The following is a 27,420-nucleotide window of genomic DNA, read 5'->3' as shown; positions in this document are numbered from 1 at the left end:
CGGAAAAGCCAAGATTGAGCAAATCCACTAGGATGTATCACTGGCTATATGCATAAAATGCATGCTCTCACGTTGTGGCAGTGAAAGGGTCAAGCTCTGAAATGGGGGCCCTAGCAGAGCCAATGAATGAAAGCACTATGTACATCAGCACTCTTGCTTTAAGGCAGCCGGCTGTAGATCATGTTATTCATTTCTCTTTATGAGTATTGAATGTAAGTGTGGCTGCTTGCAGTGAGCAGTCAGTTAACATGCCATGCTGCCTGTGGATGAGTACCACAATACATCTGTGAGCAGAGGATTTCTGGGCCAGGATAAAGAGACATATGTAAATTGTCTGCTCAGGCCCTGAGTTGTCCTAAGCCAGCTATTAGCCATTTTAATGCTTGGAAAGCCGTCAGATAATGAAACAAGAATATCACTGCTCACATTGACAGGGATGTTTTACATAGTAGGCCCACATGAGCAAGTGGTCTTCATATTTTATGTTTGGAAGAGGCTGGCCATATAAATGTTTGCTTTATGGCTGAGCTAGTGGACAATACATTACCTTCCAGTGTTCTCAGTTTTGTTTTGTTTTTTAATTGATGCTGATTATATGAAATTAGCAATAACTGGGGTTAGGCTCTGGCCTGCTACATGTGGCATCTGAAGGTACAATAAAGTTTAACAATGAAGTTATGTTTCAGTCATTTTAGACTGTGAACTCATTGAGCTGAACCCTCTTTACCGATCCACAGCTCCTTAGAATATGCTAGTATTGTATGAATTATAATCATCAGTAGAAAAATATATCTTGTGACAAAGCAGGATATAACTTAAAGTATTCAATACTGAGGTAAAATGAGGTAACACATATTCATACATATCCCCATAGATTTACGTTGAGCTGTGCAGATGTTGCTTGTGGATATCAGAATGGCAAAATGTGGGCTAAAATACCTATTTTTTTCGGGGGAAAAAAAATCTCTCAAAGCAGCTATAACAAATAATTTGGAAATTTTAGCCTGAAGTTTCCCATTCAGATTTCAATTTTAATACTTCAATAACTTGGTTTGAGTGGCATGGTGATGTGTAAAATAATGTATTACTTCCAAATGTGGTAATATGTGTTATCTTATCTGACAGCATGCATAGATTAACCCCTTAAGGACCAAACTTCTCGAAAAAAAAGGGAATCATGACATGTCACACATGTCATGTGTCCTTAAGGGGTTAAAGGATATTAGCTGAATTGCAAGATCTGTTAGTTAAAAGGCCTTATGAGATTTGATTATTTAATTGTACTTTTCCCAACACAGTCACATACATCTAATATACAGTAGGTTAATTGTGTTACATAACCCTGAGACAATGTTTTTCTGCACTTTTTGAAACATGATGTGTAATAGCAGTTTGACTGATGCCCTTATACAGCAGTTCAAAGAACACGTTTTAAAACCTACCAAAATCTACTTGATCCTTTAGATCTTGGAGGAGAGATTTAGTTATATCTATGTATTATTATTATTATTATCATAATGTATGAAGCGCCAACAAATTCTGCAGTGCTGTACAATAAGTGAACTAACAAACAAGTAGTTGCAACAAGACAAATCGGACGTACAGAAACACAAGGTGCTGACTGAGAGCCCTACTCAAACAAGCTTCCATTCTAAGGGATGATCCTTTATTCAGAAGTCTTTATAATGCCATATAATCAAATTAAAAAGCTTTGGGAAAGCTGGCAATAGGTGAGATGGCAGTAGGCGAGAACTTGGTATTCAATAAAACTGAGAAGTTTGAAATGTTCTGAATTCTGCTTAAAAAGTGGGCAGATAATTTATTTTGCACAGGCATTCAAGTGATCAGCATGGATAGGAAGCAAGGTTTGGTGGAAAGTGATTTACTTTATCTTACACAATTAATGAGCAACTCGTTTTCATGGCACTACAGGGTCATTAGGTCCCCCCCACCCTCAGGGCCCCCCTCCCGCTGGGCTAAAGGGGTTAAAACCCCTTCAGCCACTTATCTTTCTCCAGCGCCAGGCTCTCTCTGTGCTGGGGAACTCTCCACCCCCTGCCGACGTCAGATCCAAGTGTGCAAGCGCGGCAAGAGCCACGCGAGCATTCAAACCGCCCATAGGAAAGCATTACTCAATGCTTTCCTATGGACGTCCAGCGTCTTCCCACTGTGATTTTCACAGTGAGAATCGCGGAAGCGCCTCTAGCGGCTGTCAGTGAGACAGCCACAAGAGGCTGGATTAACCCTCCGTGACCCTCAGCTGCAGGGTTAAAACTAGAGGGACCTGGCACCCAGACCACTTCATTGAGCTGAAGTGGTCTGGGAGCCTATAGTAGTCCTTTAACCCCTTATGGACCAAACATCTGGAATAAAAGAGAATCATGACATGTCAAACATGTCATGTGTCCTTAAAGGGTTAAGAACATAAGACCACACCTACCAGGGACAGAGCCTGTGAGCACTTGTGTTACTAGGAATTCTCATAAAGGAACTATGAAAAATGTTTTCTTTGTTTTTTTTTGTTTCTTGTAAAGGGGACCGGTTAGTTCTCCAGAACTGCACTATTAAATAAAACATTGAAAAGCACCTGTAGCTTGTGTTTACACATTTGTGATTATCCTCTTTCTTTACCAGTATATATTGTTTTTATTTTTATTGTTATAATATCAAATAGGTATCGTCTCACATCTTGTCTGGGGGCCATGCCAATCTCTGGCTTATCATAGATACCTTTCTCATCTTGTGTGTGTGTGTGTGTGTGCGCGCTGTGTGCGCGCTGTGTGTGTTGGGGGGGTGTTGTGTGTGAGGAATGCTGTGTTTGTGTGTGAGGAGTGCTGTGTGTGAGTGAGAGGTGCAGGGTGCAAATGTTTTTTTAAATAAAAAATAAAAAATATTAAATATCCATTTTTTGAAATCTCTATGTCCCCCCTCCCCCCCCCCCCCCCTCCCCACCCTATTTCTTACCTTTGGGGAAGGTGGGGGACGACGACACTGCCAGTCCTGGTGGTCCGGTGGTGAATAGAGATCTATACCCCGCAGCTCCTCTGGCTGCAGGCTATCTTCGCTCCTGCGAGCAGAATGCTGTGTGGAGCATTGCCATGGTAACACGTGCCAATGCTCCACACAGCATGCTCGTGGGAGGAGCGATCTTCCTCCCAGATCGCTCCTCCCAGGTCCCTACTGCCCTCTCTCTCCCACTAACGAAGGGCCTTTAGGCCGGTAAGGGAGATCGGAAGAAAACGGGCCGGCAGGGGAGATCAAAGGATCTCCACTGTCGGTGGCGGTGCAACTCAGCTCATTTCGGGACACTACATTGTCCCGGAATGAGGGTGCCTGGGATCTGGGACAGACTCTCAAAATGTGAGACTGTCCTGGGCGATCCGGGACACATGGGCACCCTAGTTAAGGCCTGCACAGCCAGGGCACACATTGCTTTGTAGGACAAAATCAGAAACACTGTACACTTTTTCTCTGCCTCTCACTATGTTTAGACAATTGCAAATGAGCAGAGCTTATTATTATTACTACCATGAAGTAACAGGACCAGTTATCTGATAGTCAGCAATGGGGTGTAAAAAGATTAAATTATAGATGTACCAAATTCTGTGGAAATCTTCACTGTTTGTAAAATGAAAAAAGACAGCATACTGTTCTTTAGGTATCTGGAGTGTCCCTTTAACCTTGTTACACCCCCCTGGTTGTCATTTAGGCAACAGGTCCTGTTACTATCTGGTTTGGTAAGCCCAGTGGAGCTAATACAAGGTAGGCAATTACTCAGAGCACCTGTCTTGCAAAGACTTCTCATTGAGCTGCATTGGAAAGTCTGTGATTGGACAGCCACAGAACGTCTGGGAGGGGTTAGAACGAGATGGCTTCCTAAGGCTTCATACAGAAAAGTGTAACTTTTCTAAGCTTTTTTAAATATACTCCCAATGAAAAAATACAGAATTAAATGCAAGTTTTCCATTGGGACCACATCTACTAAATTGTTATAAAAATACAAATAAATGTTCCCAGATAGTGACAGTTGCCACAAGTCAATTTAGACATGTATTATAATATATTTTATGTAGATTTTGACATCTCAATTAGAAATAATATATAGTTTATATTTTTTCTTTCCTCAAGATTTTCCATTGTGATAGTTCTGTTGGTTTATATATTGCACATAAACAGAGCAAACTCTACAAAAGTATGTATAGAAAAAAGTGTTTTAAATGAATGAATAAGCCATTTCTCTATGGTCTAACACAGAGTTTGGCTTATAAGAGCCATCTGTAGTGGTTGTGGTGCCTAGAGTATCCTAACACCCTCCAGGGTAAGTAGTCAAAACATTTTGTGCCTGCACAACCTCTTTAGAAGCCAGAAACTGCAGTAGAGCTAAACTCTGCAGTACATGGTTTAGCTCATTGTCTGAGAGTGTTCAGATGCTCTCAGCCAATGAGCGGCTTGGCTTATTGGAGCTAACAGAAGCTCCTAGCGCACTCCAGGCAATCCTGGCACCATAACCTTTACAACTGGTTTTAGTGGTTACGTTGTTTGTAGGATTCTTATAAGCTTTTGCAGAGGCATCCAACAATGTTAAGTTTATCCTGAATTAAGTTCTGGAAGGAGACCTCCATTGAAATTGCCACAGTTTCAACTTGAGAAACCATAGGGAAGTCATCACTGCTACCACCTTCCCTGAGCTGATGCCATTTGCTGTGATTGGAGATTGATACTTCTAAATTATCAACATTAAGTTTTCTTTAGAGACGAATATGCTTGGTATAAATACTGTTGGTACAGCTGTGCAATGGCAGTTGTTGTTGTAAGGAATGATCTTAGCAATAAAGAAGTTAGCACTGCTTAGTAGTGGATCACTTACTTTTTGGCAAAAATCGCAAACCGAAATTACCAATGAACATTTACAGTTTGAGTTATCTAGGGTTTAAAAAATGCTATAATACTTCACCGTTGATTCCAAAATCAGATCTGTCTATTAATGATATTATGGTGGCATATTAAATTAAATTTGGTAATTTAAACTGGATTACACAAAATCAATAAATTCACACGTTCAAACCTGGGGAGATTCTCTTGGAGATGGACTCTTGGAGATTTGTACAACATGCCTGGTTATCTTTTTATTTATTTATTTATTATTATTTTTGCATCTTTTGTGCATTAAGTTCAGTCTACAGTATAGGTTGTCACTTTAGAACAGTTTAAATGATAATTTCTCAGTGGTCGTTCTTCTTCTGATAGTATAATAACATGCAACCCATTTTAAGGTTATCGGTTATTTCTTATAAATTGTATAATTTCTAATTTATTAAATAGAATAGAGTTCAACAACTGCACCAGAGGTTTCCCTATGTGTGTAACAATATCAGAATTGTGCACAATATCTCTGTAGTTAAACATCTGAGCAAAAGTTATTTGACTTACCGTATATACTAGAGTATAAGCCGACCCGAATATAAGCCGAGGCCTCTAATTTTACCCCAAAAAACTGGGAAAACTTATTGACTCGAGTATAAGACTAGGGTGGGAAATGCAGTAGCTACTGGTAAATTTCTAAATAAAATTAGATCCTACAAAAATTATATTAATTGAATATTTATTTACAGTGTGTGTATATAATGAATGCAGTGTGTGTGTTTGAATGCAGTGTGTGTGCGTATTAATGCAGTGTGTGTGTGTATGAGTGCAGTGTGTGTGTGTATGAGTGCAGTGTGTGTGTATGAATGCAGTGTGTGTATGAGTGCAGTGTGTGTGTATGAGTGTAGTGTGTGTGTATGAGTGCAGTGTGTGTGTATGAATGCAGTGTGTGTGTGTATGAGTGCAGTGTGTGTGTGTGTGATACAGAGCCTTGGTGGGGGGTGGGCATTTTTTTAAAAATATTATTTAATTATTATTAATTTAATATTATTATTTTTTTATATTATTATTTTTATTATTATTAATATTTGTATTTATTTTTATTCGTCCCCCCTCCCTGCTTGTTAGCTGGTAAGGGAGGTGGGCTCTCACTCCCTGGTGGTCCAGTGGTGTGCACTGTGGAGGAGGGGGGCTGGCAGAGAGCTGTAACTTACCTTTTCTGCAGCTCCTGTCAGCTCCCTTCTCTCTCCTCTGGTCCATGCAGCTCCCAGTAACCCGGTAACCCGTGGCAACGCTCTGACCCCGCGGCTCTCGCGAGACTTGCAGAGGGATCTGACCTGGGAGCTGCACGGACCGGAGGAGAGTGAAGGGAGCTGACAGGAGCTGCAGGAAAGGTAAGTTACAGCTTCCTGCCAGCCCCCGGTGCTTGTCTGTATTATGGCAATGTAAGTTGCCATAATACAGACAATTAACTCCAGTATAAGACGAGTGGGGGTTTTTCAGCACAAAAAATGTGCTGAAAAACTCGTCTTATACTCGAGTATATACGGTAATTTACCTGAGCAAGATTGTAGGATAAAGGTCCCACTGGGAGACAAACAGCTCAGTAAATGTACCATTCCATTTTCACAAACTAAAAATTTGCTTGTCAGCACAAGGCATGCACTGAGCGAGAGTCAGTAATCAGCAGGATACACCACAATCTCTGTAATGGTCATGTACCTGCTGTCATCCCAGGAAGAGCAGAGCTGTACTACGATTTATGATGAACAATGCATTAGATTTCCAGGTTTTAAAAGATGCAAATATATCAGGATATAAAATAATGAATTAATTGCTGGTCTGCCCTCAGAAGTACATCATTCTTAAAAAAAAAAGATGGTAAGAGGTACCAAATGCAGTTTTGTGTATTGTTTATTTTTATTTTTTTAAACAAGTGTATAATATATAATAAATGTTATTATAAACTATTTTAGAATAGTTCAATTTAGGCACAAACTGAACGACTGCCTAGGGGTCACAGTTTCAGCCCCAGACTTGTCCTGTGCACATTACTTTAACCCCTTAAGGAAACATTACATGTGTGACATGTCATGATTCCCTTTTATTCCAGAAGTTTGGTCCTTAAGGGGTCACTCTAACAACTTTATCTAGATGATGTGCCAGGAGACTCCCAGGCGCTCTCTTACCTTAAGGGGTTAAACCATTCTCGAACAATTCAACCCCAAAGACCCCAAATCCCCCCCCCAGCGGTATCACGCCTCTGAAACGGAGTACGTACCTTTTTTATGAATGGGGATCTACTGATTGGCTTAGAGTGTCAGCTGATTGCTCTAGCCAATGAGTGGCGCCCTTGTCTGGCAGCACTCCATGCTTCCTAAAACTCGAATGCCACTGGGGGATCTGAACATCCAGAGCTGGAGGCAGTCTTTGGGGTTAAACTGTTTGAGAATGGCTTAATCCCTTTAGATAAGAGAGCGTCAGGAGACCCTCTGGCACCATAACAATTTCCTTTGGATGAAGTTGTTATGGTTACTGGAGTGTTCCTGTAAGCAATTAGATACCTTTATACCATGGTTGACGCAGACATGCAACTTGAAGTCCTTGCTAGGCTTGCAGCACCAGGACATAATATCAAGTCCTGGGCCCAACTCTCTAAAACAAATTTTGCCAGTGGATGCTTTGTTTCTAAAGCCTTCATAACCATACTTTTCCACATGATGTAAAACACAGCAAATTCCATTTAAACTGGCTACATTTGCTTATTTCCACATTTTATTTGAATTTGCTGCAATTTGCCTGATGTGACATTAAGACACATCAGGTTATCATTGAGACCCAATTGCAAACTGATGATTAAATCTGTAATTGTTATCTGTTTCTGTTGCTAGTATTGGAGTTGAATTTTAGGTCCCAATTTAATTAAAACATTCACTACCATTTGACTGTATTAAATTCACCTGAGCAATTACTGTGCACCTTGAGACAACATTCACTAATTGGAGAGAGAGTTATATCTGTTGGGTATATCTGCTAGCCTACAGAGCATTAGACGTACAGAACATGTGTAGTGTTGGTATCTAGAGATTTACGGTGAATTAATCTTACAAGTGCATCATTTCTTCTTTTCTATTTCTACTTGTAAGACATATGATGTGCTAGGATTATCATGATATCATGAAAAGTACCCAACTTCTTTTCATGACCTTATACACTTGTGTTTACTATGAGAGTTTATGAGCAAAGCTTACTTTATTATTAATGTTGAACACTGATGTCATTAAAGGAACACTACAGAGTAACATGAAACATGTATAGTGTTCTACTCGCTATTTAGATTCTGCATCCCCCTAAATTATATAAAACAAATGCGTTACCAAATTGCGTCTCTGGTAATGCTCGCATGAATGCCGCCCACCCATCCTGATTCCAGCTTAGCTGAGATACGTTAGCCCTGCAGTGTTGTTAGTTGGTTCTTTTAAAAACATTATCTGTACAATATGGTGTGGTTGCAAATGTATAGGTGAAGAATTATTGTTTTAATATTTTGAGCTATGTAAGGTTTACAGACAACTGTAAAATGAAGAATATTTCTTGGTCATATCACTCCCCTAATCCCCAGCCTGTCTGTCGCTAACAATACTTGGCTTTTTAGATGCTGGCTGTGTAACAATGATTGTTTTTTGAGTGATGTGGATATTTGTGGTGATTGAGCTATTTTTTTTTTTTAGTAAAACAATAGAGACCCCCTCTTCTTTGAACATTGTCTGGAGTGGCATTCAAGGCCTTCATAAGAGGTGTCATGAGAAATATTTTTGTGGAAAGGAGATTTCGAGAAACAAAAAAAGAGTTGGCAACAGTACACTGAAGAGTTCTCTACCATGTGTTACTGTACTATAGAGATTTTTTTCTAGGACCTCAATTTACAAATTAAATCAAAATTTGAAGGTTAGAATGTTCCTCTGAAAGAGTCAGAATTTTCAGATTTAGCGGTCTTGTTCTCTTTCATAGCTAATGTTGGCAGTTTTTCTACCTTAGGAGTGAAACTCATTACAAAACATGAAGATCTGTATGATCACAATTATAGTCCGTTGTATAGTATACTCCAGGCTCTTACTGTTATCATTCTTTGGTTGCTGTAGTGGTTATGGTGACAGAAGTGACCTGGCACCTATCTAAAGTAAGTAGTCAATCCTTTTGAGAATGCTTTCACAACATACATGGGTCCTGCCTTTTGCTTGGAGCTTCCAGTTTGCTCCACTGAGCCATGCCCTGCCATACAACAGTATGCTAGCCATCACATATGGTACCAATCCAAGATACAGTCTACCAAAACATGGATTTATAGTGGGCTCTTGTCAGATGCAGTTTGCAAATGCCCTTACAGAAGAAAATACCTAGTTGTTTATGCAGGCACTTATTGATGTCAAGACAGTAAAGCCCAAACCAGAATGCTTTCCAATGGAAAGCTTTGCATTGTAGTGGGCATGTGTCTCACAGGCACGTGCGCCCACAAACACCCACATGAAGTGGTCTGGAGGCTTATAATGTTCCTTTAATAAATATTCCCGACCAGTTCAAATTCTGGATACAAATAATGATGACAGCAGCAGAGAGGTTAAACTCTGCGTTAAAAGCGCATACAGTGACCACTTCAAATTACTAAAGTGGGCATGGTGTTTGGAATAACCCTTTGGCCATGAGAATTCCATGGATTTGCAAGTGTATGCTTTTTGATCACTTCTGTCATTTAGACAAAATGCCAATGCCTTTACTATGAGAACTGCATGGATTTGTCTGGCCTCAGAAATGTACCAAAAATAAAAAATGGAAGTTTCTTCACCCTCAACTACCAAACGTTTGTGCAGATATTATGACAAATCCCCACTATGTCTCACAATATTAGTATGAAAACATGTAATGTGAGATGTACTCTTGCAGAGATTTGAGACAATTTGTGTTCAGCCCTATTGAGAGAATTAAATAATTTAGGTCCAGCTTTAAATGAGAAATTATAATAGAGAGGAGGAAGCTCGTGTCATCAGTGGTAAAAAGCAGGTAGGAATAGCTTATATACAGTGGTTTATTCACTTATTGTGAAACAGTAGAGTTGGAAAAAAAATATCCTGTTAAACGACTTTGGAGATTTCTTGGCAGCTTTGAACCCACCCTCCCCCTTTTTCTTCTTTTCTTTTCTTTTTAAGTGCACCAGTTCTAACAAGTGTGACGGGTGGTAGTTTTATCATCAGTAACCAAATTCTTAATTCCTTTCATTTATTTCCAAATATACCTCGCAAAACAGCTAAACTTAATCTATGATTTGTCTTGTGTAAAAGGTTGCACAGTCTTCATTTACTACAACAGTGATAGAAAATCCCTAAATGTCCATTCTGGGTGGCACAGTCCATGATTACTCTAAGGACCAAATCAGGATCAATCCTGAATGATCTATTTAAAAAATAAATAAAACATAAAACTGTGACCGTATTGTAGTTTATTTCTGCAGTAGCAAATGTGTTTTCTTTCAGCAGTAACATGTCAGTGATGTTTTGAATGGGTATGCTATTCATTCTCCACCTCCTGTTCTTGCATAGTATAGGCTTGATGCGCTGAATGACAGCTGCAATAGTTCTAAGTATCTAGCCAATGACTATTACCTTCTGATGTCTGCTGACACAGAGAGACCCAATGGGAGATGCTGGAACGCTGTTCTGACTGCAAGGAATTAAGCCATGCAGGGTGACGTCACGAGGAGGGCTGTCTGACTGAAATCCCACTCACTAGAAACTTTTGACTCCTCTCTCCAGCAGCCTGCTGAATGAACAGATCGTTAGTGTGTGAAATGTCCTCAACGTCACTTCAATGGCTGCTTCACAGATAGCATTGTCTCTCCAGTGCTTACTTTGGATGTGGATATAATATATAATGTGCAGAGAGATATTGTATTTTGTTTGCTACATCCTCACAGGTGAAAGAGGAGCTGTTGCATTTCAGATTATGGCATTTATGGGTCCAGCATAAAAATATATAAAAAAAAAGAGTAGGATTTTTATGTATTTGTGTTGTTCGATTTCTTGCTATGGATGTTCTTATTTTATGTTAATCACAGCTACCTTCCAAAGGGACCAAGTGAACTCTCATCATGTTCATCCAGACCTGGCTTAGCATGCAGATAAATGGGTTCTGTTTAAATTTAATTTGAGAGGACAAATTCCATCTAGAATGACATATACATGAAACCTGATGGTCCCCATGATTGAAAAGCTTTCTTCTGAGCATGAGGGGTGTTGTATCCATCATCTTTGCCTTGAGTGGATTGCTTGGAACTTATTGGACAGCAGTAATAACAAAGTGATTAACCACATTCAGAGTGCTCTAGTATCCAAATGCATCCAGGAGATGTTACTATTATCCTAATTAATGGTACTCAGTTTGTCTACATTGTAACCTGCAAGGAATGAACAGATTCTATTGATGATGCATTAGCCCACTGAACTATCTCACTGGCCTCCACTGGACAGTAGTAGCATGCAACTCTCATCACTTGCCAGACCCTGACTGAGCATGACAATGGCTTTCTGTGTTTGCACCTAATGACAAAATATACACATACTACACATATTTTAATAAAATAGACATGGTTACAAAGGACTGTTATCTTAATTTCAGGGCAGTGTAGTTTAACTCCTTAAGGACACATGACATGTGTGACATGCCATGATTCCCTTTTATTCCAGAAGTTTGGTCCTTAAGGGGTTAAATGCAATTGTTTTTCCAAACTTTGCTGAAAACTCATTCTGAAAAACCTGTCATGTGAGGTAGGTTTGAACATCAGGGGTGTCTTTAGCTGTCTCTTATTATTGTCGGGGCTGGATTTCCCAATACGCAGAGTACTACAGGCACATGTCTGATGGGGCGCATGCTCTGCCTGCTAATAGCCCCCCACCTCCTGTCCAGTGTCTGCTGTTTGTTGACTAGAACAGATGCTCCAGGACGCTGTATTACGTCTGAGGGACAATTATCTGTGCATGGTCCTGTCCCCCAAGACTGAACACAGGGATCTCCTGGAATGAGAGGGGAAAGGACTGGCTAGGAGAAGGGAGACTGGGGGCTGAATGGAAAACTCCTAAATGACAGGCACACACAAACACACAGCTACACATACTGCTTCCCACACTGTCAAACACACTGCTGCTGCTGGCATTGCTGCCCATGCTGCTATCTACACTATCCACACACACACAGACTACTACGCACACTGCTGGACATACTGCTACTAATCATAATGTTACGCCAACAAATTCACACTGCTATACGCATTACTATGCACACTGCTGTACACACATACAGAGAAATCCATACACGCATAAACATGCAGTCAGATATTTACACACACCCATATACACACATACATTCACTCTATACGTGTGTATCTGTACAACAATTTTTAGCATGTTTAAAGGTCAAGTTTATTTTATTAGTTGGGAATGTAGGGAGTGGTTAGTACTTAAAATAAAAAAAATAGTAACATTTTGCATTTCTCTAGCATAACCGGAATTATTGGTTACCAAGTCAGTGACTAGCTGTTAAAAAGAATGTCTTTTTGCCCGCTTCCTTTTAGAGAATTGCTTGGAGATTGTTTGTCTTCCAAGTTGGCTGTTACACCTGCATTGTGCAGTTTTGTTGAAAAAGCAGTGCGAATTGACCTTTTATAAATAGAACTACTTGTTGTGGCCAAAGCCATCAAACGTTAAAGGACCACTCTAGGCACCCAGACCACTTCAGCTTAATGAAGTGGTCTGGGTGCCAGGTCCAGCTAGGGTTAACCCATTTTTTTATAAACATAGCAGTTTCAGAGAAACTGCTATGTTTATAAATGGGTTAAGCCTTCCCCCAAAGCCTCTAGCAGCTGTCTCATTAACAGCCGCTAGAGGCGCTTGCGTGATTCTCACTGTGAAAATCACAGTGAGAGCACGCAAGCGTCCATAGGAAAGCATTGATAATCTTGCTGCGCGTGCGCATTCAGCCGACAGGGCGGAACGGAGGAGGATCGGAGGCAGAGAGCTCCCGACCCAGCGCTGGAAAAAGGTAAGTTTTACCCCTTTTCCCCTTTCCAGAGCCAGGCGGGAGGGGGACCCTGAGGGTGGGGGCACCCTCAGGGCACTATAGTGCCAGGAAAACAAGTATGTTTTCCTGGCACTATAGTGGTCCTTTAATGAAATACTTTTAGCTTTCATGAGTTTTCACGTACCTTCTGGGTCTATTGTAGTTTCCCCAAATAGATGGTATTCATTTTATTAACCTCAACATCCATGAGGACTGAACAAGGTCAGCACAGCCAGTGGGTATCTTGCAATTAAAGAATACATTCATATTCATGACATGTCTGTGAAACCATATTTATGACATGTCTGTGAAACCAGCAATTAAATAACATGTCATGTCACTTAAGACGTTCATTTTGATATCCAGAAAATATTCTCTTCAAATAATCTACTATTTCAGCTATCATTTCATTCCTTTTGCTGCTTAAATATGAGGTTGCTTTGTTACCTTTATATTTTAGTGCTGAGGTTCCCAACCTGTGGTACGCGTACTCTAGGCGGTACGTACAACAAAAGTAGGAGGTATGCTGAAAGCTGGCAAGCAGGCTATCTTAGGGCCCCCAGGAGATGTCCGGCTGTGCAGGCACCTGACTACTCGGATGGCAGGTGCCTACACTGCCCAAATGTGCTGTGTTCAGAGAGGGAAATCAAGGCAGGTGGCGAGGTAACTCTTCCAGCACTGCTCCCTTGCGTGCCCTGCAGGGATGCCAAGAGCTGGTTTTGATGTCCCTCCGGCCCTGGCATCACTAAGCAGTGTGCACAGGTGGCAGTGCTGGAAGAGCATGAAGATTACAGCACCACACTGGACCCCAGAGATAGGATCCACTCCAGCTGTTTTAATGATAGGGAGTCTGTGTAAACTTAAATAAAAAGTAATAAAAAAATCAATTTCTGAGTGTGTGAGAGAATGTGTATGTATGTCCGGGAATGTGTATGTGTGTCTGTCAATGTGTGTCAAATCAGTGAGTGTGTCTGTGGCGAAACAAATCTCGACACTATGTACTGGAGAAGCCTGGTTGCTCGCCTGCTGCCTTTGGATTATGGACCGGCAGCTAAAGGGTTAATTTTACTGTGCAGAAGGATTTATTTCTCCCTTTCTGCACAGCCGTTCGGTAGATTCTATCTACCGAACAAACAGCCTTTTATCCGCCTCCCCAGAGCCGTGGGAAGCTGGCCGGCGCTGTTAATGGGCCACCCAGAGGCTGGCGTGTGCCTCCTATCGACCTCCCTGAAGCCGTGGTTAACCGCGGCTTAACAAGCGTGTGCCAGCAATTGACCACCCAGTAGCTGTGGTTAACCGCAGCCTAATTGATTGTGACTGGGTGGTCGCGGTTACACTTAGCCGCCACACGTTGGCGGTGTTCTGGAGCTCCCCGGGCAGCCAGCGCTTTTCTGCCCGGCTTTCATGCACTAAACCCGTACACTTTTACGTGCAGGCACCGCTGAACCTCCAGCCCCTGGTTCTAATTCGTACGGATTGAGCGAATGCATGTAAAATCGGTAGTTTATGTTGGAGGAATGTTTTAACCCAGATAGCCATGCCATGGAGCCTGTTTGTGTAATTAAAGACTTTAGCTCCATGGCAATTAAACTGTATTCGTGTGGTCTGAGTGCCATTCACCTAATAATGTGCACTCAGACCTGAGCTATCTGGGGATATGTTAAATGATTATATTTTCTGTACCATTTGTCCTATTGTATATTTTAAAGTGATATACTGTTTCTGTGTCACCACGTGCATAATGGAGTCTTGCCTCTGTCCTGGGAGATAATTGAATTACTTCTCTAATTATCCCCAGGACAGAGGGGAGGAAGCCAGGATACATTGTGGGAAAGTATTGTGGCTGTATGTACTAAAATGATACATGTCTGTCTGTTGTTTCAGTCTCCCATTTGGTCCCCTAGGGGAGTGTCCACCAGGTGGGGGACCTGCATAAATACTGGGCAGGTAGCCCTCAGTAAAACAGATTCTGCTTGACCCTCAAACCGATGTGTCGTCTCGTTTTTGGGGGAATTGGATTGTATGCTGACTGCCAGGAGTGTAAGCGGATTGTATGCTTTTCCTGTTCGGCTGATTCCAGGATTCGTGTGTTTCCAGTTCGGGAGTTGGTGAATTCATACAGTTTGGAGTTCGGGAGATTGGTGATTGCAGTAGCTGCTGGTCTATCGGAAAGGGGATTATCGCCTAAACGGTTTTTATCCTCTTGTGGGTGAAACGGTCCGTTACAGTATCCATCTGTCAGTGAATGTGTCAGTAAGTGTATCTGTCAGTGAATGTGTGTGTGTCTGTAAGTATTTTTGTCAGTGTGTGTCAAATCAGTGTGATTGTATCTGTCAGTGAGTGTGTGTGTGTCAGTGTCCTCTGTGTATAAATGTGTGTGTCTGTCAGTCTCCTCTTTGTATAAATGTGTGTGTGTCAGTGTCCTCTGTGTGTAAATGTATGTGTAACTGTGTGTGTCAGTGTTCTCTGTGCGTAAATATTTCATTGTCCTCTGTGTGTATTATATTTTCATTTTGTGACTTTTTTTTTACTTCAGATTAATAATTCATACACTACTCCTAACAAACACAATATTCACATGATTTCATATATATTTTAAGAATATTAATTACTAATCGAGTTTGTTCATCAATATGTGATTAGCCTAAATATCATTATCTACACGGTTCACTTGGAATTTAAATCAATAGAAATTATTTTCTTGAGGCAGGGCTACTTAAGATTTTATTTTTAGACCTGCAAGGGTTCTTCTATGTAAAAGTTTGAGAAACACTACTTTAGTGCATTTAAACAACGTGTGTCTGTTGTAGGGTTTGACAAGGGTATATTTTTTTAATGTTTAATTTACTTATTGCATACTCTAATATGCCTTATACATGGTGGACATGGTAAAATCCAGTTGAAGTAACCCTTTAAGCTGCTTATATGGCATTAGTGCCTATGTGATTATCTTCTTCATCTCACTGAAGAGTCTAATTTTCATATTAGTGACTTCTTTTTGTTAGTGCATGATTCAAGTCATCGTAGATAAATCAGGCTTTATCCTGTGTTTAATGCTTTGGTGAAGATGAAAGCCAGGGACGGTTCTGACAGAAAGCATTAGACACTTGGTTGCTCTCATAAGAAGTGGTTGTAGGCATAATCTGGCTGCATTTTTTTTTAACGAGGACATCAACTATATCCAACAAGTAGAAACCTTGTTTTCTGATCATGTTTATATATCATTACCGGCAATAGTGATTCTCAAACAGCTCTTCAAAGACTCTGCAGTCAGTCCCACTATTCCAAATGCAACCCAGGACTTTGAATTAAACTAATTCAATAGGAATGGTGCCCATGGCTCTGTGAATATTATACTGATGGGTTAACATAGAAACATAGAAACATAGAATGTGACGGCAGATAAGAACCATTCGGCCCATCTAGTCTGCCCAATTTTCTAAATACTTTCATTAGTCCCTGGCCTTATCTTATAGTTAGGATAGCCTTATGCATATCCCAGACGTGCTTAAACTCCTTTAACTCAGTGATGGCTAACCTTGACACCATAAATTGTTCCTGGACTACATTTCCCACAATGCTCAGCTAGCTTAGCATCAAGGGAAATGTAGTCCAGAAAAAATGTATGGTGTCAAGGTTAGCCATCACTGCGTTAACTCTTTCCAGGTTTAGGTTCCTGGCCCTGGTAATATAAAGTTGAGAGGTTAACCACTTTTGGGTTTAACCCCTTTAGGTCCAAGAGACTGTGAGTCTCTATATAATATAATTAAACCATAGAATAATATATTAAAGCAAGCAACATAAAAATTTCAGTCAGAAGCCAGTGCTGAACCGGTGAAATACCTGTGCTGGTACCTTATTGTATATGTCTTTTGAAATACTTGTTAAAGTTCGATTTGAACTAACATTATTTATTTTTAGTGCATTTTTCTGAAGTTGAAGGACAATTTACTTTAAGACATTGCCATAATTGTTTCAACATCACACAACCGTTGGAAGCACAGTACACATAATGAACTGCCTATATATTGTTTGATTAAAGTTCATTCAAAAGTCCATATGATTTGTCTACAATCACTGCTTCATCGAGTAGACATGTCATGGGTGGATATATCATCTGCTTTTTCTTTTTCTTCTTTTTTTTTCCAAACTTACCAGCTGTGAACTTGAGTGTAGTGCTACATATAACATGGAGCTCCAAAGTATTAGAGGGACACTCCAGACCCCTAAAGCACTTTAGCTTGATGACAAGCTTTATGTGTGAAGAATGTGTCCTCTTTTCTAATTTTTCAAAAAGTGCAGATTTCAATAGAAATTTACACTTTTCTACATTATACTGGTTACACACCCTGGCTTTCAAGCAGACAACGGGTTATGTTACTTCCTGAGTTGGTAAGCTCAGTGGAACTGAACTCAAAAGTCTACAACTGCTCAGAGACCTGCCTTGCAAAGACTTCTAATTGAGCTGCACCGGGAAGTCTGGGCAGCCATAGAAAGTCTGGGCGGGTTTAAAAGGGGAGGGCTTGCAAAGGCTGCAGACAAGAGAACTGCAGAATTTGCAAGCTGTTTTTAGATATAACCCAAATAAATGCTAGATTAAATGCATGTAAGCTTTCATTTGGGATATATCTACTAAATGGTGAGTTTTATTTATTTTGTATTTATGTAGTGAAGTGTCCATTTAACCATGTATGGCTTTGTTCTTAGATGCATATATAGATTTTATTAACATTTGGTTTGATTACAATAGTTATGCCAGATCTCTCATGTCCTCCTAGACATTCTGCATTTGTCTACATCTACACACTAAAAGCTGGCACAATATAGTGAAGTTGAAGGTTCAGTTTGCTGTCTTCTTATTGGTCAGAAAAATGATCATTGCATGTTTTACATTTTCTCTTATGAAGTTAAGCTGATTTCAAATTGTTTCTAAGAACCAAAACCACTGTTAGCTGCTATGGTCAGAAAAAAGTATCCAATTCTCCTTTTACCTGACGTACTATATACCTCTAAAAAAAAAAAAATTACTATGGGCAACAGTAAATAAAAAAGGAAGGGAAAAAATAAAAGAATTACAAATCTGAGAGCGTTGGATTAGAGGAAGGTACAGGTTAAATAAAAAATAAATGCAAACAAAAGGAAAAAGAACTACAAAGGAGTGAGAAGGTAAAAGCAGAAGAGGAGAGAATGGAACTAAAACACATGAAGATAAGCGAGTGAATTGAGAATGATAAATGTGAAAAAGGGGACAGAAGTGCGCAAAAACATTAAGGTGGTTGGACAGTAGTTCTGATGATGCTAAAACTCATAACAAAATCCCCATTAAAACTTATATTCATATATTCTATACACTGCTTGAATGAACATACTCATTAAAATATACACACACCATCTCGCTCTATATATAGAGAGAGCTTTCATGAAGGCTTTTTTTTTTCTAACATAATTAAAACCACAGTTATTGTGATACTTGTTATTGACTGTCGAGACAGACTCTTAGCCTCTTCTATTGCGGTCATCAATTATGGTGACTTTTCTAATCAGATGCTTATCCTAGACACACAGCACATGTGCAACAATTGCCACAATCTGCCAATTCAGTGCTTCTTCTAGAGATGCATTTAATCGATACTTCTCTATGTCAAGCATTATCCTCCTTCAGCATCACCATGTTGTGTGTGATCACATCTAACCTGTAGACTTTCAAATATCTAAGAATGTGAGGGAAGGCTCTCCTCTGGTGGCTGTTAGTCTGGCAGCCACTAGAGACATACAATACTAACTTGAGTGTAACGCGTACCTTTTTTGGAAAATTTAATATGCAAATTCATACAGGCAAATGCACACAGGCGAATTTCATTCCAGAGATTTCACACAAGTAAATTTCGTTCCTGAAAGAGGGGCTTAACATATAACACAAAGATGTAAATACCATCAATGTTACTATAGTATCTGGCAATAAACATTTTCATTGTAGCACAGTGTTGTGTAGTAGTATCAGATCTGCACATTTTGAAACACTTAATAATATGTTGGTGTAATGCAAATGGATTTCAAGAACGTTTTAAAAGGAACTTACTTCAAGAGTTTCAATGCATTAGCATTGAGATAGTATCACTAACATTTTATGTTTTTTTTTTGCATGTATCTTTATTGAAAAAGCCATAATAATAGGGGGTGTGTAGGGGTATACAATTAGTAATAGGCCTAGTGGAGCTATACAATTAAATAATGCACAATCTTAAATGTGCAGAGCTTTCAACATGACATATTCGCTCTTCGAATGGGCTTTTAGTGTTAACACAGTGATGTCAAATAGGTGTGGGTTTAGTTAGTAGAGAAAGCGTTTAATGTCTAATGCCATGATTAACGTATGTTTTTTTATTTTCTTTTTTTTTATATTTCAGTATTTGAAAAATAAACTATGTTGCGCTGTGCTGCTTTATTAACAAAGAATGTGAAACAGAAATTGTTTCTTAAAGGAGGATCATAAATACTGCAGCTCATTATACTGTTTTTGGTACTGTAAGTCTGTGAGAAATCACCCTTGGTTATATGTGATACTGTTTTTGAATACTTTGACAAAAGCTGTGGCTTTTCCAGGCGGGACAGGTTGCTCACTCTCCTTTGCAGCAGCACTAACTAGTTTATCTACTTAAAGGGACACTGCAGGCACCCACACAATTTCTGCCAGTTGGAGTGGTCTGAGTGCCAACTCCCACTACCCTTAACCCTGCCAGTGTAATTATTGCAGTTTTCATAAACTGCAATAATTACCTTGCAGGCTTAAGTCCTCCTCTAGTGGCTGTCTATCAGACAGCCACTAGAGGGACTTCCGTGTTCTTAGAATACGAAAAGTGTTTTAAGTGACGCTGGACATCCTCACGCTATGTGAGGACCTCCAGCATTGCCGAAATCCCCATAGGATGGCATTGAATAATGCTTTTCTATGGAGAGGTCTAATGCGCTATGCGGTCATTGCTGCGCATGCGCATTAGGTCTCCCCCGCCGGCTGACATTGGTGGGGGGAGGAGAGTAGGCGGAGCCTGTCCCAGCGCTGAGGGACATTGGTGCTGGACTCCGGTAAGTCACTGAAGGGGTTTTAACCCCTTCAGCATCTTGGGTGGGGGGTGGGAGGTAGAGGTGCACTACAGGGTCCTGCAGTGCCAGGAAAACGGATATGTTTTCCTGGCACTGGAGAGTCCCTTTAAGTGAGAATTCAAAGTGAATTTTAAATTTAAGGCCAAAATAGCTGAAACAGAGTACCTGTCTAAATCGGATGTGCTTTCAGTTTGGCTAGCTTGGCCTTAAATTCTAAATTCAGTTTGGATTTTTACTTTAGTAACTAAAACTGTAAGAGAGCAGATCTACAGATTTCCATTACATGAGCGCACAAACCTTTCTGACAGACTTCAGTGTCACCATAGAGTGCTGCACAGGTAAATTACCAAACTTCAATTGGAGCACTTTGGAGGTACAGCACATACAAATACACATTTTCCAGTTTTCTGTATGAATGCATAATAAATGATCACATTAATTTATTGAAACCCCTGTGTTAGTCAAACTGAGAAAGGTTGGATGGAACTGTTAAAAAGGTGAAGAAAACCATTTCTGCCTGCTGTGGTTTAAATAATAGTACCAGCATTATTTGATATCCCACAATTCATCGCATGTGTTATGGTTAGTTTTAAAAATATTTTTTGGGCAGAAGAGATTATATTATACCATACCATGATAGTAATATTGGGATATTTCATATAGGCGTGACGCTGGTATGATACCTTACTCCCAACCAGAGGCGTAACTATAAACCACCGGGCTCCGGTGCAAAAATTACCCTGCCCCCCCAACTTGTGTCTCATCCCCACCCAGCCCTTCCATGTGTCTCATTCTTCCCCCCAGCTCCTCCATGTGTCTCACCCCACCATCCCCTCCATGCTTCTCATTCTTCCCCCCAGCTTCTCCATGTGTCTCACCCCACCAACCTCTCCATGTTTCTCATTCTTCCCCCCAGCTCCTCCATGTGTCTCACCCCACCATCCCCTCCATGTGTCTCATTCTCCCCCAAGCCCCTCCATGTGTTTCTTTTCCCCAGCCCCTCTACGGCTCATTCTCCCCCAAGCCCCACCATTGTTTCTTTCCGCCAGCCCCACCATGTGTCTCTTTCTCCCCCCCATGTGTCTCAATTTCCCCCGGTCCCTTCCATGTGTTTCAATTCCCCCAAGTCCCTTTCATGTGTTTCAACTCCCCCCCCTCTTATCCCCCTCCCTTCCCCCAGTGCCTTCCATGTGTCTCTCCCTGGATGTTAAATACCAGAGATGTGTTACAAGTTATATGATTATTTATACAGTTGTGGTGTAAATAAAGTGTTTGTAGTTAAAGATGTTTTAAACTCCTTGCAATAAAGACCAAGGCCTTACTTCAATCATTTGTTTCTTTGTGATTATTTTTATTAGTAAAAATGTTTTAAGTTTTCTTTCCATAACGCATAAGACAGACTCTAAGAACTGTCATGTCTGCATGAATGCTCATTTGTCAGTGTTAATTTTGTCTAGTTGGTACCACTTGGCTATGTGTAAACCAGACTATGATCCAGGCTATGTGCAAACCAGGCTATGCTCCAGGCTATATATAAACCAAGCTATGATCCAGGCTATGATCCAGGCAATGTGTAAACCAGGCTATGATCCGGGCTATGTGTAAACCAGCCTATGACCCAGGCTATGTTTAAACCAGACTATGATTCAGGCTATGTGCAAACCAGGCTATGCTCCAGGCTATATATAAACCAAGCTATGATCCAGGCTATGATCCAGGCAATGTGCAAACCAGGCTATGACCCAGGCTATGTGTAAACCAGCCTATGACCCAGGCTATGTTTAAACCATACTATGATCCAGGCTATGTGTAAACCAGGCTGTGATCTAGGCAATATGTAAACAAGACTATGATCCAAGCTATATATAAACCAAGCTGTGATCTAGGCAATGTGTAAACCAAGCTATGGTCCAGGCTATGTGTAAACTAGTCTTGATCCATGATATATGTAAACCAAGCTATGATCCAGGCAACGTGTAAACCAGGCTTGATCCATGGTATGTGTAAACCACGCTATGATCCAGGCTACGTGTAAACCAGGCTTGATCCATGCTATGTGTAAACCAGACTATGATCCAAGTTACATATAAACCAGGCTATGATCTAGGCAACGTGTAAACCAGACTATGATCCAGGCAATGTGTAAACCAGGCTATGATCCAGGCTACGTGTAAACCAGACTATGATCCAGGCAATGTGTAAACCAGACTATGATCCAGGCTATGTGTAAACCAGGCTATAATCCAGGCTACATATAAACCAGACTATGATTCAGGCTACGTGTAAACAAGACTATGATCCAGACAATGTGTAAACCAGGCTATGATCCAGGTTATGTGTAAACCAGACTATGATCCAGGCAATGTGTAAACAAGGCTATGATCCAGGTTATGTATAAACCAGGCTATGATCCAGGCTATGTGTAAACCAGACTATGATCCAGGATATATATAAACCAGGCTATGATCCAGGCTATATATAAACCAGGCTATGATCCAGGCTATGTGTAAACCAGGCTCTGATCCAGGCTACATATAACCAGACTATGATCCAGGCTACGTGTAAACCAGGCTATGATCCAGGCTATGTGTAAACGAGGCTATGAATTAGGCTATGTGTAAACCAGACTCTGATCCAGGCTATGATCCAGGTTATGTGTAAACCAGGCCATGATCCAGGCTATATATAAACCCAGGCTATGATCTAGGCCAGGGATAGGCAACCTTCGGCACTCCAGATGTTTTGGACTACATCCCCCATAATGCTCTTACAGCCATGATGCTGGCAAAGCACCAAGGGGGATGTAGTCCACGACATCTATGTGTAAACCAGGCTATGATCCAGGCAATGTGTAAACCAGGCTATGATCCAGGCTACGTGTAAACCAGGCTATGATCCAGGCTACGTGTAAACCAGGCTATGATCCAGGCTATATATAAACCAGGCTGTGATCCAGGCTATGTGTAAACCAGACTATGATCCAGGCTATGTGTAAGCTAGACTATGATCCAGGCTATGTGTAAACCAGTTTATGATCCAGGCTATGTGTAAACCAGTTTATGATCCAGGCTATGTGTAAACCAGTTTATGATCCAGGCTATCTATAACCTAAAAGCAGCAGTTTGGATATCGGTGTATGCAGCAGTTCCACTCATCCTATTTAATGAGTGGAACTGCTTCTGGGTGAAAAATACAATAAGCAAACATTTGGTTTTAATACAAAAAGAGAAGTCCTGCGCTTAAGCTGCAAGGACTACAACACACATCAGCCCCAATATATAGTAAAAACCAAAGAAAAGAAAATGTTACTTGCGCTTTTTCCTTAATCCCTATGTATATTTAGACAAATGGAGGTCATTTAGTTGCTCCAATGGCCATTGGAGGGATGCCCGCCTGCCAACGTCAAGGCAGACCCCCCCTAAGCGGGTCCTAACACTGACCCTTCAGCCTGCTTCCTTGAGCTTCTGGCAAAGATATCTCTAATGAGACAGAAAGGGGTATTTTTTATATACACCCCTTTACTTATTAACCCTTAATAGGGAACACATGGGATGGGTAGCAGCATTGTAACCAGGCTGTGTGATACAAAGTAAATACAAATACAAAAAGAGAAGTCCTGCGCTTAAGCTGCAAGGACTACAACACACATCAGCCCCAATATATAGTAAAAACCAAAGAAAAGAAAATGTTACTTGCGCTTTTTCCTTAATCCCTATGTATATTTAGACAAATGGAGGTCATTTAGTTGCTCCAATGGCCATTGGAGGGATGCCCGCCTGCCAACGTCAAGGCAGACCCCCCCTAAGCGGGTCCTAACACTGACCCTTCAGCCTGCTTCCTTGAGCTTCTGGCAAAGATATCTCTAATGAGACAGAAAGGGGTATTTTTTATATACACCCCTTTACTTATTAACCCTTAATAGGGAACACATGGGATGGGTAGCAGCATTGTAACCAGGCTGTGTGATACAAAGTAAATACAAATACAAAAAGAGAAGTCCTGCGCTTAAGCTGCAAGGACTACAACACACATCAGCCCCAATATATAGTAAAAACCAAAGAAAAGAAAATGTTACTTGCGCTTTTTCCTTAATCCCTATGTATATTTAGACAAATGGAGGTCATTTAGTTGCTCCAATGGCCATTGGAGGGATGCCCGCCTGCCAACGTCAAGGCAGACCCCCCCTAAGCGGGTCCTAACACTGACCCTTCAGCCTGCTTCCTTGAGCTTCTGGCAAAGATATCTCTAATGAGACAGAAAGGGGTATTTTTTATATACACCCCTTTACTTATTAACCCTTAATAGGGAACACATGGGATGGGTAGCAGCATTGTAACCAGGCTGTGTGATACAAAGTAAATACAAATACAAAAAGAGAAGTCCTGCGCTTAAGCTGCAAGGACTACAACACACATCAGCCCCAATATATAGTAAAAACCAAAGAAAAGAAAATGTTACTTGCGCTTTTTCCTTAATCCCTATGTATATTTAGACAAATGGAGGTCATTTAGTTGCTCCAATGGCCATTGGAGGGATGCCCGCCTGCCAACGTCAAGGCAGACCCCCCCTAAGCGGGTCCTAACACTGACCCTTCAGCCTGCTTCCTTGAGCTTCTGGCAAAGATATCTCTAATGAGACAGAAAGGGGTATTTTTTATATACACCCCTTTACTTATTAACCCTTAATAGGGAACACATGGGATGGGTAGCAGCATTGTAACCAGGCTGTGTGATACAAAGTAAATACAAATACAAAAAGAGAAGTCCTGCGCTTAAGCTGCAAGGACTACAACACACATCAGCCCCAATATATAGTAAAAACCAAAGAAAAGAAAATGTTACTTGCGCTTTTTCCTTAATCCCTATGTATATTTAGACAAATGGAGGTCATTTAGTTGCTCCAATGGCCATTGGAGGGATGCCCGCCTGCCAACGTCAAGGCAGACCCCCCCTAAGCGGGTCCTAACACTGACCCTTCAGCCTGCTTCCTTGAGCTTCTGGCAAAGATATCTCTAATGAGACAGAAAGGGGTATTTTTTATATACACCCCTTTACTTATTAACCCTTAATAGGGAACACATGGGATGGGTAGCAGCATTGTAACCAGGCTGTGTGATACAAAGTAAATACAAATACAAAAAGAGAAGTCCTGCGCTTAAGCTGCAAGGACTACAACACACATCAGCCCCAATATATAGTAAAAACCAAAGAAAAGAAAATGTTACTTGCGCTTTTTCCTTAATCCCTATGTATATTTAGACAAATGGAGGTCATTTAGTTGCTCCAATGGCCATTGGAGGGATGCCCGCCTGCCAACGTCAAGGCAGACCCCCCCTAAGCGGGTCCTAACACTGACCCTTCAGCCTGCTTCCTTGAGCTTCTGGCAAAGATATCTCTAATGAGACAGAAAGGGGTATTTTTTATATACACCCCTTTACTTATTAACCCTTAATAGGGAACACATGGGATGGGTAGCAGCATTGTAACCAGGCTGTGTGATACAAAGTAAATACAAATACAAAAAGAGAAGTCCTGCGCTTAAGCTGCAAGGACTACAACACACATCAGCCCCAATATATAGTAAAAACCAAAGAAAAGAAAATGTTACTTGCGCTTTTTCCTTAATCCCTATGTATATTTAGACAAATGGAGGTCATTTAGTTGCTCCAATGGCCATTGGAGGGATGCCCGCCTGCCAACGTCAAGGCAGACCCCCCCTAAGCGGGTCCTAACACTGACCCTTCAGCCTGCTTCCTTGAGCTTCTGGCAAAGATATCTCTAATGAGACAGAAAGGGGTATTTTTTATATACACCCCTTTACTTATTAACCCTTAATAGGGAACACATGGGATGGGTAGCAGCATTGTAACCAGGCTGTGTGATACAAAGTAAATACAAATACAAAAAGAGAAGTCCTGCGCTTAAGCTGCAAGGACTACAACACACATCAGCCCCAATATATAGTAAAAACCAAAGAAAAGAAAATGTTACTTGCGCTTTTTCCTTAATCCCTATGTATATTTAGACAAATGGAGGTCATTTAGTTGCTCCAATGGCCATTGGAGGGATGCCCGCCTGCCAACGTCAAGGCAGACCCCCCCTAAGCGGGTCCTAACACTGACCCTTCAGCCTGCTTCCTTGAGCTTCTGGCAAAGATATCTCTAATGAGACAGAAAGGGGTATTTTTTATATACACCCCTTTACTTATTAACCCTTAATAGGGAACACATGGGATGGGTAGCAGCATTGTAACCAGGCTGTGTGATACAAAGTAAATACAAATACAAAAAGAGAAGTCCTGCGCTTAAGCTGCAAGGACTACAACACACATCAGCCCCAATATATAGTAAAAACCAAAGAAAAGAAAATGTTACTTGCGCTTTTTCCTTAATCCCTATGTATATTTAGACAAATGGAGGTCATTTAGTTGCTCCAATGGCCATTGGAGGGATGCCCGCCTGCCAACGTCAAGGCAGACCCCCCCTAAGCGGGTCCTAACACTGACCCTTCAGCCTGCTTCCTTGAGCTTCTGGCAAAGATATCTCTAATGAGACAGAAAGGGGTATTTTTTATATACACCCCTTTACTTATTAACCCTTAATAGGGAACACATGGGATGGGTAGCAGCATTGTAACCAGGCTGTGTGATACAAAGTAAATACAAATACAAAAAGAGAAGTCCTGCGCTTAAGCTGCAAGGACTACAACACACATCAGCCCCAATATATAGTAAAAACCAAAGAAAAGAAAATGTTACTTGCGCTTTTTCCTTAATCCCTATGTATATTTAGACAAATGGAGGTCATTTAGTTGCTCCAATGGCCATTGGAGGGATGCCCGCCTGCCAACGTCAAGGCAGACCCCCCCTAAGCGGGTCCTAACACTGACCCTTCAGCCTGCTTCCTTGAGCTTCTGGCAAAGATATCTCTAATGAGACAGAAAGGGGTATTTTTTATATACACCCCTTTACTTATTAACCCTTAATAGGGAACACATGGGATGGGTAGCAGCATTGTAACCAGGCTGTGTGATACAAAGTAAATACAAATACAAAAAGAGAAGTCCTGCGCTTAAGCTGCAAGGACTACAACACACATCAGCCCCAATATATAGTAAAAACCAAAGAAAAGAAAATGTTACTTGCGCTTTTTCCTTAATCCCTATGTATATTTAGACAAATGGAGGTCATTTAGTTGCTCCAATGGCCATTGGAGGGATGCCCGCCTGCCAACGTCAAGGCAGACCCCCCCTAAGCGGGTCCTAACACTGACCCTTCAGCCTGCTTCCTTGAGCTTCTGGCAAAGATATCTCTAATGAGACAGAAAGGGGTATTTTTTATATACACCCCTTT

General features: G+C 40.9%; 1 protein-coding gene across 2 annotated transcripts in view; it reads left to right on the top strand.

The window, feature by feature from the left end:
- ELOVL6 (ELOVL fatty acid elongase 6) overlaps positions 1-27,420 on the top strand; it is a 144,804-nt gene that overhangs the window by 626 nt on the left and 116,758 nt on the right. The window lies entirely within an intron of this gene.

This window comes from Pelobates fuscus, chromosome 6 (genome assembly GCF_036172605.1).
Source record: "Pelobates fuscus isolate aPelFus1 chromosome 6, aPelFus1.pri, whole genome shotgun sequence".
In the NCBI taxonomy this organism is placed as follows: Eukaryota; Metazoa; Chordata; class Amphibia; order Anura; family Pelobatidae; genus Pelobates; species Pelobates fuscus.
This window is presented reverse-complemented; position numbering and strand designations above follow the sequence as displayed.